General features: G+C 36.3%; 1 protein-coding gene across 2 annotated transcripts in view; it reads right to left on the minus strand.

Annotated features, from left to right (window-relative positions):
• The window catches only part of flrt1a (fibronectin leucine rich transmembrane protein 1a), a 63,387-nt gene that overhangs the window by 12,505 nt on the left and 36,870 nt on the right, over window positions 1–14,012 (minus strand). For both annotated transcript variants that reach the window (XM_014016452.1, XM_014016453.1), the window contains exon 2: window positions 4,765–5,018. The gene's annotated coding sequence lies outside the window, so the exon portion shown is untranslated. The remainder of the gene's footprint in view (window positions 1–4,764; window positions 5,019–14,012) is intronic.

Here is a 14,012-nt window from a genome sequence, read left to right on the forward strand (position 1 = left end):
AGTTAGTTAGTTAGTTAGTTAGTTAGTTAGTTAGTTAGTTAGTTAGTTAGTTAGTTAGTTAGTTAGTTAGTTAGTTAGCATCAAGATTAGATTGGCAAAGCAAAATGATCATTATCGGAATTCTTTTATTTAGAAAATTTCAGCAGTTCTAGCATCAAACAATTAGGCATCATTAAGTTTGTCAAACTGCATTAATCTACAGCAAATGTGCTTTAAGAAGTCTAGAAATGTTGAAATGATATAAATACATCTTAAACTGAGTATGTGTGATTTAAAATAGCTTTGGCTGCTTCTTTCTTCGAATAGTTTGAATTTTGTTGCACAATCTTRTGTTCACCGTGTTACAGCTTAGATGGGCTTTAAGTAACTCTTTTGAGAAAAAAGAAAGGCTCAAGTAGTTGAAGGTATATGAATGCAGTATAAGTTGAGCTCAAATTACTTGCTGCATTACATTAAAGTGCAGCGATCTCTATGGGGAACATATTTAAAACACAGTGAGGCTCAGACACGTACAATACACCTGTCTGCTGATGTGGAGGTGAAATCAACAATGTTTCAGTCTGACTGGTTTTTCACACTCTGAACAGTCGTGTGTTAGCTGTAATTGGCTTTTAGTCAGAACAGCCTTTTAAAATTAAAATCCTCATCCACCTAATTCATATAAACCCAGACAGGAGATGAATAACTCCATTTTATTTTCCATTACATGCTGGTTTCACCATGCGTTCTTGTTATCTTCCAGTACAATGTATTTCTTTGAAACAGATTTTGATTATATTAGCGTTTTTTTTTAAATGCCCCAATACCAAAACAACTCTAACCCTAACATCAATACAGACACAACCTGATCATCACAGGATGAATTTAATTAAGTCTCTCCATCCATTATSTTTATCCACTTCTTCTTTTCAGGGTCAAGGGGGTCACTGGTGCCCATATCCAGCAGTCAGTGTGCGAGAGGCGGAGGTACACCCTGGACAGGTTGCAAGTCCATCACAGGGACACATGGAGACAAATGACACAAATAACCATTCACACTGTCACTCACATCTAGGGACACAGTTACCAGTGGTGATCTCCACTCAGGCTACAGTCGTGTACGTGACACAACCACAAAACATTGTGCTAACAGTGACTAGGATACAGCTATCATCCCCACGTGGACAGAGTATTTATAGTCACTTCACCCAAGCTAAGATGCTAGCAAACAGCTGGGTTCCAACAATGGTATGAGCTGAAATTGACCGGAAAATGTCCAACCATGGACTTAACGTCAGTCCTGTTCATTTTATTGGAGGTAAAAGACCAACAGTGGACCACCCGGATCCTATCCCTGCACTTTCTGTCACTAAACAGGTACAGTACACCTTATTGTTTTTGCTGTAAGGCRAGCTTCACTCATYGCATKCATGCTTGCCTGAAACAGCTGCAGTCAGTCACACATATGYTGATAACATTATACATARAGAAATTTAAACWTCACCGTTCAGTTTCCATAAGACACTGATAAAAACACCAACTGTTTCAACAAATTCACACTTTTTCCAAGTCTGTTTCAGATTTTGACCCTCCAGCCAACCTTTCAGCTGAAGTTTCCTGTGATTCCTGAAGTCGGATGTGTCGAAATTTACTCTGGAAACGTCTTTTTTCCATTATTAACACTGAATCTCTGTTTAATTCACGKAGACTGTCTGATCATTTGTGTGAGCGGCAGATGTGACGTCATGAGTGGAGATCGCCATTACCCTAACGTGCAGGATTTTGGTTTGTGGGAGGAAACCAGAGTACACAAATAAATACAGTAAATAAATAAATAAATAAATAAATAAATAAATAAATAAATAAATAAATAAATAAAAACACGTGCACAGACAGAACTGGCAAACTCCACCCAGCAAGGTCAGGATTAGATCCGGCAACCTAAAAGATGACACCCTGAATTTCAGACTGTAGTTGTTAAAAACAGGAAGCTGATTTCAATTTACCTATTTTTACCCTTAGTCCTTTTTAATATGATTTCTTCACTTAATTATGAGACCTGTAGGTTTGCTACAACAGCTGACTAAAACCAGGTTTTGTTTAGCTTCACTGTTCTTTTCTGTTGTGTGGTCCCTTCATGTTCACTGTCACATTTATAAAGCCAATAAATGACATAATGAAATTAAAATTTATGTTTCCAACTTTCCTCTGGAACTTATATTATCTTTTTTTATATTGCTGCAGTTTCTCTTTATTTTTATTTTTTGTGTTTGTGCAGCTTCAGCTTTTTGGCCAAGAAAAACACACACTTGCATATCTTTTGAGTGCATTAGAAAATAAAGAAATGTTGGCAAAAGTCATTCAGTTTATGTACGCTCTGATATTTTTGTCTTTTCGAGAATATAATGACAATACAATTTAAAAAAAATCAGAGCTCTAACATTCCTTAATGAAATAAACATCAGCAGTAACTTCCTAATGCCAGAATTCTGATSTAGATGGTGAAAATTCAAAAATGATATAAAGCTCAAAAAAGTTAATTTTGCTAAATCACCCCACTTGAATCATGCTGACACCAAACATTAATCAGTTGTAGATGTACACTTAGTCATTATTTTTTGAAATGTTTCATTAAAATCCATCCAGCGGTTTGTGGGAAACTTTGCAAACAGACACACAAATGCACACACAAAKAGAAATGGACTAAAAAACATTCTCATCAACCTCCAATCTGCAAATACTTACACTGTTAAACCTTTTGAGCAACCTCATGTTAGCTTGACTTCTGGTTGTGTTTTAAAGTCAGTGTTGTATTTAAGCAGGCCTTTTTACTGTAAATACTATATTTTGTTGTTGCATTTGAAACTGTATGAGTTTAGCACTCGCTGTACGGAGAAATCACTTGAGAAATAAAAACACACAACGCCTCCGAGGCCCAGAAAAAGATCCCGTGTACGCTCGGACATGACTTCTCCGGATGTGTGGGTTTTCTGCTGTGGGAGGGTTCTGGACTCAAGAATAAGTTGCTGTGAGTTAATTTCACTCCGATTTCCTGAGCTAAACTTCACCCCTCTGTGGCTACAGTCGATCTGCAGACTAAAATCTGGTAAAAYTTTAGGCTTAAAGCTGAAAAAAATACTTTTTTCCTGGTTTAGAGGCTGATAATACAGAAAASTTAAAATGTAATTTAAAAAGTGAGCCATGGACGTGACTTTTAGAGAAGTATTTGAATGCTTTTTTGGCCTCCTGCCTACCAAAACCAGAAKGAAAGTGAAAAAATAAAGGGGATAATGGAGCTTTATTGCTCGCTATTTAACTGTTGATAAGTGTTAGTTTTGTTAATAGYTTTATTTAAGTTGCATTTAATTACGACGACCATTTAAGAAAGCACAAGAGTAAACACTGTGTTTTAATTTGAGTTGTGCTGTTGCTTTAAATGTTCAACAATTTTATTTAGACAGAAAATGTCAGAATCAATTTCAAGTCATTTTCAAACACTTTAATTTATAAAAATGACTCTGATGTAGGCAGATCCTACAGAACCAATTATTTTTGTTTCAATTCTGACATTTTATTCTTGTGAAAACTTTCATATCTAAGCTTAAATAATTTGTATCTAGACGATTAATGATTATTATTTGACTAGTTGTTGACAGATCTTTTATTGACTTCTGTTTATTTTTGACAGGCCTGATGAGCCAAAGACTGGTCTGAAAAGGACTTCAGAAAAAACAAAATCAAAGTGGATTGCTGCAGTCCTAAAACACRAGTTTCTAGACATGTATAGTTCATATAAAACAACTTTCCAATCCTTTACTCTGCTACCAGTTTTACCGCACACACTTTCTAATAAGTTCAWGCAGAAGCAAAGAGTGGTAGCAGCAGCTTGCAGTAGCACTTTAGGAAAATCCTGAAGCAATTCCATCAAAATATCATAACCATTTTGTCAGAATAACCATGTCATGTGAAACTGAGGTTTTATGTGCTGGGCGTGGTGATTACTGAGTGGAGACAGTTCAAACGATTGCAAATTGCCAACAGGCGTGACAGGTGTGTATGAATGAAAAAAACACAACAAACATGAACATAAAAACTAAAAATACTAGGCTAAACAAATAAAAAAAACACTGAAGGCTAAGAAACATAAAACACAGCAAAAATATTAACAAAATGACTGCAAATACTTTAGTACTCCAACTCAAACTGTAACAAAAATCATYAAACTGTAAATTGTGATGTTTCATTCTTGGGTTTGCTCAGAATATTTGTTAGCTTATTCTTCTTGTCAGAAGTGAACTTCATTTTTTCAAAGTGAGTTATTTTTAAAAATCCATCTATGACAGATAAGATATTAATTGTTTATAACATTATCACAGAACCCCACTTGAGAGAATCTCAATCTCTTTATTGTTCGCTCCCCTCCTCTTCCTGCTGCCTGCTTGGTTGCTGCAAATACATATATTTTTTGTTAGGATGACTTTGGATCCCCTTCACAGAGAGCTTACTTAAACTGACCCTAATCAATCTCTTTTTGTCCTCTAAAACAAACAGTTTCATGACTTCTTTGGTCTTTTCATGAAAAGCTCACATWCAAATCACAATCATCCAAAAACACTGCTGTCCTCACTGGGATTCTGACGTCTTCCATCTCATTTTTTAAAAATAAATTTMTGTCACTGACAGTGAGCCTGCCGGTGATTTTTTACTTTTATGAAACACAATACATTCTAGTGCATTTCTATTAGTGGAAATAAAATAAAAAAAAAAAAACAGAAATATGCTTACTTTTTGAAGTGGGGCTGACAGGGAAGGAGGTGGTGCCAAACCATCTGCTCTATTCTTCCCAACAAGTCTCCTTCAAAGTCCAAACCCGGTGTCCTCTCAGGCTCTCGTCAACATTTCGTCCGTAAACTCTCCGGAAGCTGAGGCGGATGGCGGCGRGTAGGAGTGCGCTCTCACTTTTTATAGAGCCAACACTTTCATCCGAGTTTTCAGCTTTGATGGGGATTAGTTGTCACTTCTGACTCCAGAACTGCTCCCTGTGGAAAAAGGGAGCGACAGAAAAAATCAGAAGGGATCACATGTGAATATCAGTGTCAATCAAGTGTCAAGATGMCACTTTTCTGATGAAACTCTAACCTGATTACAGATCTGTGCCACACTGTCTCATGTTGTCGCTGCCTTTCACTTTCTGTTTTTATTGCTTTCGTCATCTCTTCCTGGTTGGTTCTCTGGTATTAAAGTTTGATCGTAATAACGACATCAGATCTGCATCAACAGTCAATGAATGTGACTTCATTTTAGTTTGGCAGAAAACAAACAGATTTGTTGCAATCTRGTTAGTTCTCAGACTTCATGTTTCCATCAGTTTTCACTCACTATCACATATTGTTAAAAACTCAATATCAGTAAAACTGACTGAGGGAACTGACAATCTTTTCACTTGAAATGTGAACTTTAACTTACATGTATCAAACTCAAGGCRCATGGGCTAAATGTGGCCTGCCACAGGATTTTATGTGGCCTGCGAGAGTCTCAAAGATATATTAATGTCTTTAAATAAGCTGCTTTAAAGCCAGCATTGACCATAAACCACATCTCCCATAATGCATGTTGATTATTTTACCTGTGAAATGACAACATCCCACCACTAGGTMGAGCTGRGCAYGGTTCAACAMTAGCTGGGGAAATTCTCCGTGTAAAATCTTCATTTTGCTGTATTTTCGTCAGCTACTTTTGTTGCACTCGTACTGGGATGTGGTAATTTCCCACTTATATTTTGTAAGTTTGAACCATCTACCTATCTAGTGGGAAGTCCCTGTACGAAAGTGGGAGAGGTTAAGAATTCAAGATGGCGGCAACTCACCACAACTTAGTTTGTGAAACTCTTATTTTTCATAGTGTTTCTGTATTATTTATTTCACATTTAGTCTGTAGTATATGTAGTACTTTGATGTGAAGTTTCATGTTCAGTTGAAGTTAAACTTAAATTAATCAAGTTAATCACATCTGGCCCTTTGAGGACCCCATAACTCTCAGTTTGACACCCCTGCTGCAACACATTCAATGGAGTATTGATAAAAGTATCCCAGTATTGATAATGGTACTGGTTTTGAGGCATTTTGTATCAATACTTGTAACATTTTCTGGTATTTTTTTACATTTACTAAGTTGAATTAGTTGTGGTGACCATTTTGAGTTTGATTGACTTCAAAAGTTAATCAGCTGAAAGTGTACATTCAGTGGGTTTTATTGAAATTTGTCCGTGATTGTGGAGATATTTTGCTAACAGACAAACAGTGCTGGTGACAGCAGTTAAATGTTTACAGCTTGARGTACTGTATGTGCTGTAAATGACTCATAGCCACTTTTAGTTCAATAGCCGATGGACACGTTTGGCGGCCATCTTTAATTAGGCCAATATTTAATTGGTGGTAGATGGTCACTTGTTGATTACTTTCAAAATATTTCAGTAKATCCATCAAATAGTTCATGAGATATATTTCRAACAGGCAGACTTGACCATGAAAGTTATTGGRAAAGTTCTAAAAACAAATCTTTTGCAATATTTTAGAGCTCAGAGTTCATGTTGTAGATAAATCTCAGCTATTAACAAAGATTAGCTCAGTATCTGTAAAATTAATTTTTGTCACAGTTTGTATGTTTGCTAACGTCAGTTATGTAGCTGTGGTGGTCATGTTGAATTGATTTGAATAGTGCATCAGCTTTTGATGTTTTGAGGTCCAATAATTATTCTCTGAGTTTAAGTGAAATCTGTCCTTTGGTTCAAGATATACTCTGGAAATACAAAAACAAAATCATTATAAAACACTGCCAAAAAATGGGTGATAAAAATCAGAAAAGAAAAACAAAATCTTGCTTGTGTTTGTTAAATTGCTAATTATTTTATAAGCGCAAATATATTAAGTTTGATCATAATAAAATCTGTTGACGGAATTACCTGGAAAGAAAACTTTTGTTTCTAAACTTTCGAAGCCCCAGTAACACATTCTTCAACAGAACCATAAATCAATCATGTTTAATGACTTCAGAAGCTTCCAATTATCATTTTCTCCTTCTTTGTTTTTCTTAGAGGAGTGTCTCAAACTTTTCGTCCACCTCATCCTGCTGCTGATTGTGTTCATCTCAGAAGTGAAGCTGATGTGACAGATAACAGCACGCCGTCTGCCTCTGAGTCAGCAGGACTAAACTACCTGTCGAAAACCAAGGCTCGTCTAATCGTCTGATTTAAACCCTAAAACCAGGACGTGATGCTTCCCTCCTCGTTTGTTGAGTCAATTTGCATTTTACCTGAGTTGCATTTTTAGGAAGCAGAAAACACTTTAAATCAGGGCTARTCAACTGGCGGCTCGCAGGACACATCCGGCCCACTGGTGACTTCAGTCTGGCCTGCCAAAAAGTTATAAAAAAAAGAGATCTTTTTTTCCACTTCTATTATAAATTTGATTTTAAATTAATTTAAGAATTATGTTTTGTATAGTGGTATTAATTTATATTTTCAGATCTTCCAAGGTGCCAGTTATGGAACTCTCTSTGCGTTGCTGCCCAAATCAAATTCTGTAAGTGGTCATTCAACTAGATCTGTTACAAAAGGACAACTGATATTACCAACTTTTAAAAACTGTTACGGCCAGAGATCTTTCTTCTATGTTTATACTAAAGCAAGGAATGACATTCCTCAAAACATAAAGTCCATTTCAAAACTACAGCCCTTTAAGAAGAATCTTGTCTGCCATCTGCTGGACACTTTCTGTTGCGCTCATATTTAGACGTCCTATTTTGCAAATGCTGCCTTCCTGAAATTTCGTATGCTTGTTTGTCTGTGTCTATGGTGTATAATGATGTGATTGTGATGCTGTATTTCTGAGTGTTTTATGTGCTGCAGAACAGGAACCTGCTGTAAAACAGCAATTATGCTGAGTCAGGCCTGATTTTTAATAATCTTTTCCTGTTAAATAAAAAAAATCAAATCACATCAAATCAATTTCAGATTGTGAATTTATGATCCAAAATAAACACATTTAAAAGTTAAAAGATAAATGTCTGGTGTGAGGGGTCATAATTGAAAATAATTTAGGTGTAATGTTTGGCACACGTGATCTGAGGGTGGATTTATGGAGTCTTCAGGAAGCAAAGTAAATAACATCCCAGTGTCATCACTGAAAGATGTTTTCTAAATCAGCAGAGATACGATTACGTTCTAAAAGATCATGTTGGTTGTGGAGAGCAGAGCGGTGACATCGGTGTGAAGTGGGGGATTATCGGGCTGATAACTAGTTAACGTCTTCATGTTACMCTACAGATTTTGGCAGCAGTTGGTTCTTTTAGTTTGGCAAACAATGCCTTCCAAACTGGCACCCCAACAAAAAACACCAAACTAATTACTAACACTTTCTGTTTGCAAGTGATTCATGGATTCACACGCAGTTTTCACAGGAATACTTGGATTCCAACTTAATGAATAACACATCAGATAACTGAAATGATTTTTTATGTACAAATGCTCAAATAAAAAAAAAATCTTTTATTTCAGAAAAATGAAGACAAAACGAGGCTGGAGATCATTTTGAAATTAGTTTCACAATTAATCTATAATTCTCTGTTCAGCTCAGTGGAACTTACTTTGGAGTCGACTTTATTTTCAACAAAGTTCAGATTTTATCTGATGCGATGTAAGAACCACGAGTGAGAAGTACCTGGTTTGCAACGGGGAAACGTTTTCTGTTAAGGGGCGAAATTAAAGTGAGAACAAGTACACGTGTCAAAAAGCTGCTCATCACAAGGAAAACACAGGAAAAAAATCACAGAATTGGGCTTTWAAAGTGAAACATTTGGAGAACTGAGGCAAAGGGATGACGCTAATAGAGGTTAGCATCAGCCAGCTAGTCCAAGTTGTATCTAATAAATCCAATTTTGGGTTGTGTTGTTTTTAATTCAGCTTCTTAATAATTATAATTTGACAAATTAGTCGTTTTAGCCAAGCATTGGTAGAAAATCTGCTGTGTCAAACTAATAAACAAACCCCGCTGAGTTAAAGATACAGAGTTGGCTCAGAGCAGGGTTACATTGTGAGTTGTTTTTTGAATGTGTATAGTTGAAAAAAAACTTAATCTAATCTAAAAATACATCAGATTATGAGTAAATCCTTAGCAAGTAAGTGGGCTTAGTACACCCATTGTTAACTCATTAAGTTTTGAAGGCACCTGTGTTTKACAGCCACAGTAAATCCAGCCGCTGATGTAAACCAGAAGGCCCTAAAAATGTCTCTTTTCCCTCGTGCACCATGTTTGTTTCATGTCTCTGAGTTTCTGTGCTCCTGCTGCAAATGTGTCACACACACCGAGGGAGCTGCGCGGCGCAGTTTGGAACGCTCTGCAGCCGATGAATACTTAACACAGATGTTAGGTGCAGATGAAACCCTGCTTTTGAAGTTGCCGTTGAAGTGGAACTTTACCAGCGATTATCAGATGCGTGCGTGCGGGGCAGACAGTGCGCTTCAGCTGAGACTTAATGCCAGGATTTCATCGCCATTTGTAAAGATGAGCCGTGATTAAACTTGTTGTTTTGCGTGCCGATGTGGCAGAGCTGAGTCAAGTCAAGCTGCCACGCAGAGGGGGACTGAAACGATGAACATATTCTGCTTTCTCAGACAAACATGATCTATGAGGACAACAACTGTTTCATTTTWATAACAACAAGGAAGTTTGTCATAATTCAGCAGCAGCAGAGACCAAACGCTGATGTTCAACCTATTTTCATTTCTCTCTGCGGGTTAGTTTGATTAAATCAGAAGTTACAGTTTTAACAGCAGAATGATGAGAGGCGACAGTCACTGTCTGGGCTTTTAGAAAACAATGTTACAGGTAAGCCCAAAGCGTCCGTACCACCCTCTCCGAGGAGGTCCAACACAGCCAGAGTGTCTCCTTCCCCTGCACTAAACCTCCTGGCTGTCACCGCATCCCATAATGCCTCCTATCATCGCTATGACACTTAACTGACCTCTTGATTCCCAGCTCTGACACACAGGTTGAGTTGCATATCTTCAATTTTCAAGCTGAAATCTCCAACTGGACTCCTGCCAAACACCTCCCGGCTGACCTTGACAAGACAGAGCCGATGTTCTCCCCTCAGAAATCCTGCCCTTAACAAGAGCCGTCAATCACAGTGACACCCCGTCGCAGCCGCTCCTTCCCRGGGCCACATTTCGTTTGATCTTAAACAAGCAGCTGCTGCAGCTGCTAGTGCAGATTCACTGTGTGGAAAATCTGCTGATTCAGGCCCACAAATACTCTTTGTCTCCCATCTGGACTGCAGCAGCTCTGAAATCCCTGCAACATGCTTGTTGAGATAAAAACCAAAATATGTTTATTATCCATGTTTACCAATGCGCTCATAAAAAAAAGAACTTCTCTTTGAGTTATTAGTTRTTCATAACTAAAGATAAAAAAAGARAAAGTTCTCAAATTGCTGTGAGGTTTTCTTAGTCTGAGTGAGTTAGATGAGAAAATRAAACTCAATTTTATGTCTACATGTTAATGTACTCTTAAGTTAGCAATGATGTAATCATTTTAGTCAAATTTAGAAAACTAAAATATCGGAAACAAAAATTGTTCTCATTTCCTATGGAGGACAGAAACTAACCTAATTAAAAATAAAAGCAGAAATATATAAATGGACCAAAAAATAAATACATAAATACACTTAAAAAGTACCAACTATAAAATTTTCCTTTTTTAATTTGATTTGTGCTTTTTAAGTGTATTTYTTTATTGGTCCATAGATATATTTCTACAGTTTCAGTCCTCCATAATTTTCTACATAATACAGAAGTTTAAAAGAAAATTTTTTATGTGATGGTACACAAGTTTTCTTATCACTTAGTTAACTTTTAATAAACAAAATTTGCTCAGGGACCAGAACTTTTCATGGCATATTGCTTGATGTAGGAAAATAATAATGTTCAAAAAACTGACTAAAGGTTAACGCCTGATTAGCTTCTTTAACGTTATCTTGTATTTAATCAACTACAGTTGGATTCTTAATTATTTAGTTTTTACTTTCAGTGTGCTTTTATTGTAATTTTGTATTGTTTAAATATAGTGTTTTTAGTTTTTTAATGGTGCTAACAAGCAAAATGCATTACCATTATTATTTCTAATTAGCATTACTTAAATCAAATTTTTTATGTTAGATGGCAGGATTTATCAGTCTAATGTTGGATATTGATGGAAAATACTTGTAGGAAAGTAAAAAAATAATAAAGGTTTTGTTTATGGTCACATTCAAAGAGCTTTCAATATATTTTTGCCCTAGAAAATTGCAGTTTTAATGAGTCTAAGCACTGGAGATTCACTACAGCCCACCATGTGGGCCACATGTGGCCTGCGGACCATCAGTAAGTGATGCAGCATCCATCAGCCAGATTTAAATGACACTTTCTCACAGAGCACAGCACAATTGTCTTAATAAAATTAATGAGTTGCATCTAATGACAGAACTCAGTTGTTTGGGGTAAATACTTTAAGACGGACAGTTTTAAATCATAGATTGTTGTTCTTCCAAAACAGAAGTAGTGCCCCGAAATTTAACTGATAAGTTCATAAATTTTGAAATAATAACTCACAACTTATTTATTTAAKATACCATACKGTGATCACTGTACAGTTTTGTCAAYAACTAGATGAACTWGTCCATGCTTATTTATCARATTTTTGATAAAKTAAAGGTTGTTAAATCTTTAAAGTTGGCCAATGTTTACATGGGTTTGCCTGTACTACTRTTTATAGAAAAATTACAATAAAACTGATTTTATTTTATTTTATTTTATTACAAAACAAAATAAATCTGAAGCTGAGACTGAATAACAGAATCCCAGAGGAGACTGTTTTAATCACTTTTAAAGCACTATGCGATTGATACTCTACTTTAATGAAAGCTATTATAATTTAATTAGGCACCYCATCGTCTGACAAACTGAGCACATAACTTAAAAAAAGTATTTGTGCTGGTGTGTCGGCTATGCTAACGTTTAAAGTGGTCAGAGAGAAAAAAATACCTTCATGTTTTTCCCTYATCTGTGGTTTTTCTCTGTCAACTGCAGGCCAAGATCCATGTGGACTTCATGGATCGGGGACAGAATGAGCTGAAATCTGGAGCACCTGCTCCTTCCAGGTGGGTAACCGGGCGTAGAAGCACAGCCACGGCATCAGCTTTCATTTTAGATGGTCAAAACCTTAAACTTTGAAATATTAAATATAAACTTAGCCTAAAAAGTAAGTAGCTCAAAACAAGAGTGAAGTAGCAAAATAAGCTTTTTGGCAGAGAAGATTTGGTAAATTTTTCATGTGTGAAAAGCATACACAGCTCTACTGCTCATCCCACAAATGCATGTTCCTTACAAATGTGGCACCATTTAAAATTTAAAAGGGAAATTAACAGGCTTTCCAACAGAGTAAGATTTATTGCCAATAAGCATTGTTGCAACAAAGAAATAATCTACCTAACACAAAACTCCTTAGTTTTTCTGTTGTTRTTCAATAATGAATCTCCACAAAGATGTGTGTGTTGAAGCCTGAGTGCACAGACTGCAGTCATCAACCTGTCCTTGAAGGGAAACATCGCCTCTCTGCAGAAAATGAATCAAGTTTGTCCTTAAAGTTCCAGTTTGCAGCAGCCGTTCACGCTCAGTAAGAACCTGACTTAATGCTGCTGTTTTGAGTCGTGCTCAGAGCTAAAAGGCAAAGTTTAAAGTTTACAGGAAATGTTTAGAAAAAGTGTGATGATTTGAAGATGTTTGTTGGCAACAACTGGGTCTCCTGATCATCATGGCTCAAAGGACAATCACAAAAGCATAATTATTCTTTCCATATCAATTTCTGCCAAACGTAACTTTGGATGCCAAGTAGCTGTAGTCTTATATGTAAAGAAGTAATTTGGACCCCCAGACCCCCTATCAGTGCCAGCCTGTGTGTCCTTCCCACATTACTCTTCTGATGCCCRTGAAATAGCCTGATGTAAGGGTAATTTATGGTACTCCATGTGTAAAGAAACAGAACATATTAGAACTGGACTGCTGTGGAATTCCAGGTAGTTTCTGTTCATGTTTCTGGTCTTTGGATGTCACATAATCAATAATAGTATCTGAAAAATCACAAACTAAACATCAATTAGCAAATACTTAACTATTATATTGCCACAGTTTTCAAATTGTCAGTTTACAACAGCATCATATAATTTCACTTAAAGATTTTAATTGTGGTCTGCTACCCCTGGTTTCTCAGTGGTCACAATAATAGAATAATGTACCACATAAAGCACAGTTTCAACTTGGAAAGCTGGTACCTATATAAGGKTAAATGCACAACTACAAGCAATGTGGTGCTGGTATGTGCATAGGTGCAAACTGAAATGCTGGATACAAAGTGGAGGTAATGTTATGGCGGAAGAACAAATCACCCAACATCCTGTTTAGAAACATCTAAGTGTTCATTTTGAAAAATGTACTCCCACTGTCTCAAACGAGTAACTTTAAAATGATGGAACTAGATGCAGAATATATTTAGCTTGTCTGTCCAAACACAATGATTCAAAAAGTAAATGTTTGATTTTAAGTACATTAAAACATATCAAACTGCTCGGTGGAACAGTAAAGCTTCATGCAGCTCACAAAGTACATCTCTCTAGGTCGGCAAAAACCAAAAACAACGTGGGCTCCCTGATATTTTGAGAAGCTTTTTTTAGTCTAAGAGGTTTTAATAAGTGCAGAAAAATCTGGAAATGCATTGCCTCTGTTTTTCCKTGCAGGAACTCATGCAGCAACATTTATGCACAGCTGGACCAGCTGCTGGAACACAGGAGGAAATGTGARTGGATTTTCTGATAAGAACTATATTACTCTGATGTATTTAGAATAAAAATGTCATTTTTTTGCTGTATTAAAGTAAATGTGAACCTAGCTGTAATATTAGACATTATTTGATAAACATTAACTTTGATTAGAAAAATGAGACTGT

This window comes from Austrofundulus limnaeus, unplaced genomic scaffold, assembly GCF_001266775.1.
Source record: "Austrofundulus limnaeus strain Quisiro unplaced genomic scaffold, Austrofundulus_limnaeus-1.0 Scaffold145, whole genome shotgun sequence".
In the NCBI taxonomy this organism is placed as follows: domain Eukaryota; kingdom Metazoa; phylum Chordata; class Actinopteri; order Cyprinodontiformes; family Rivulidae; genus Austrofundulus; species Austrofundulus limnaeus.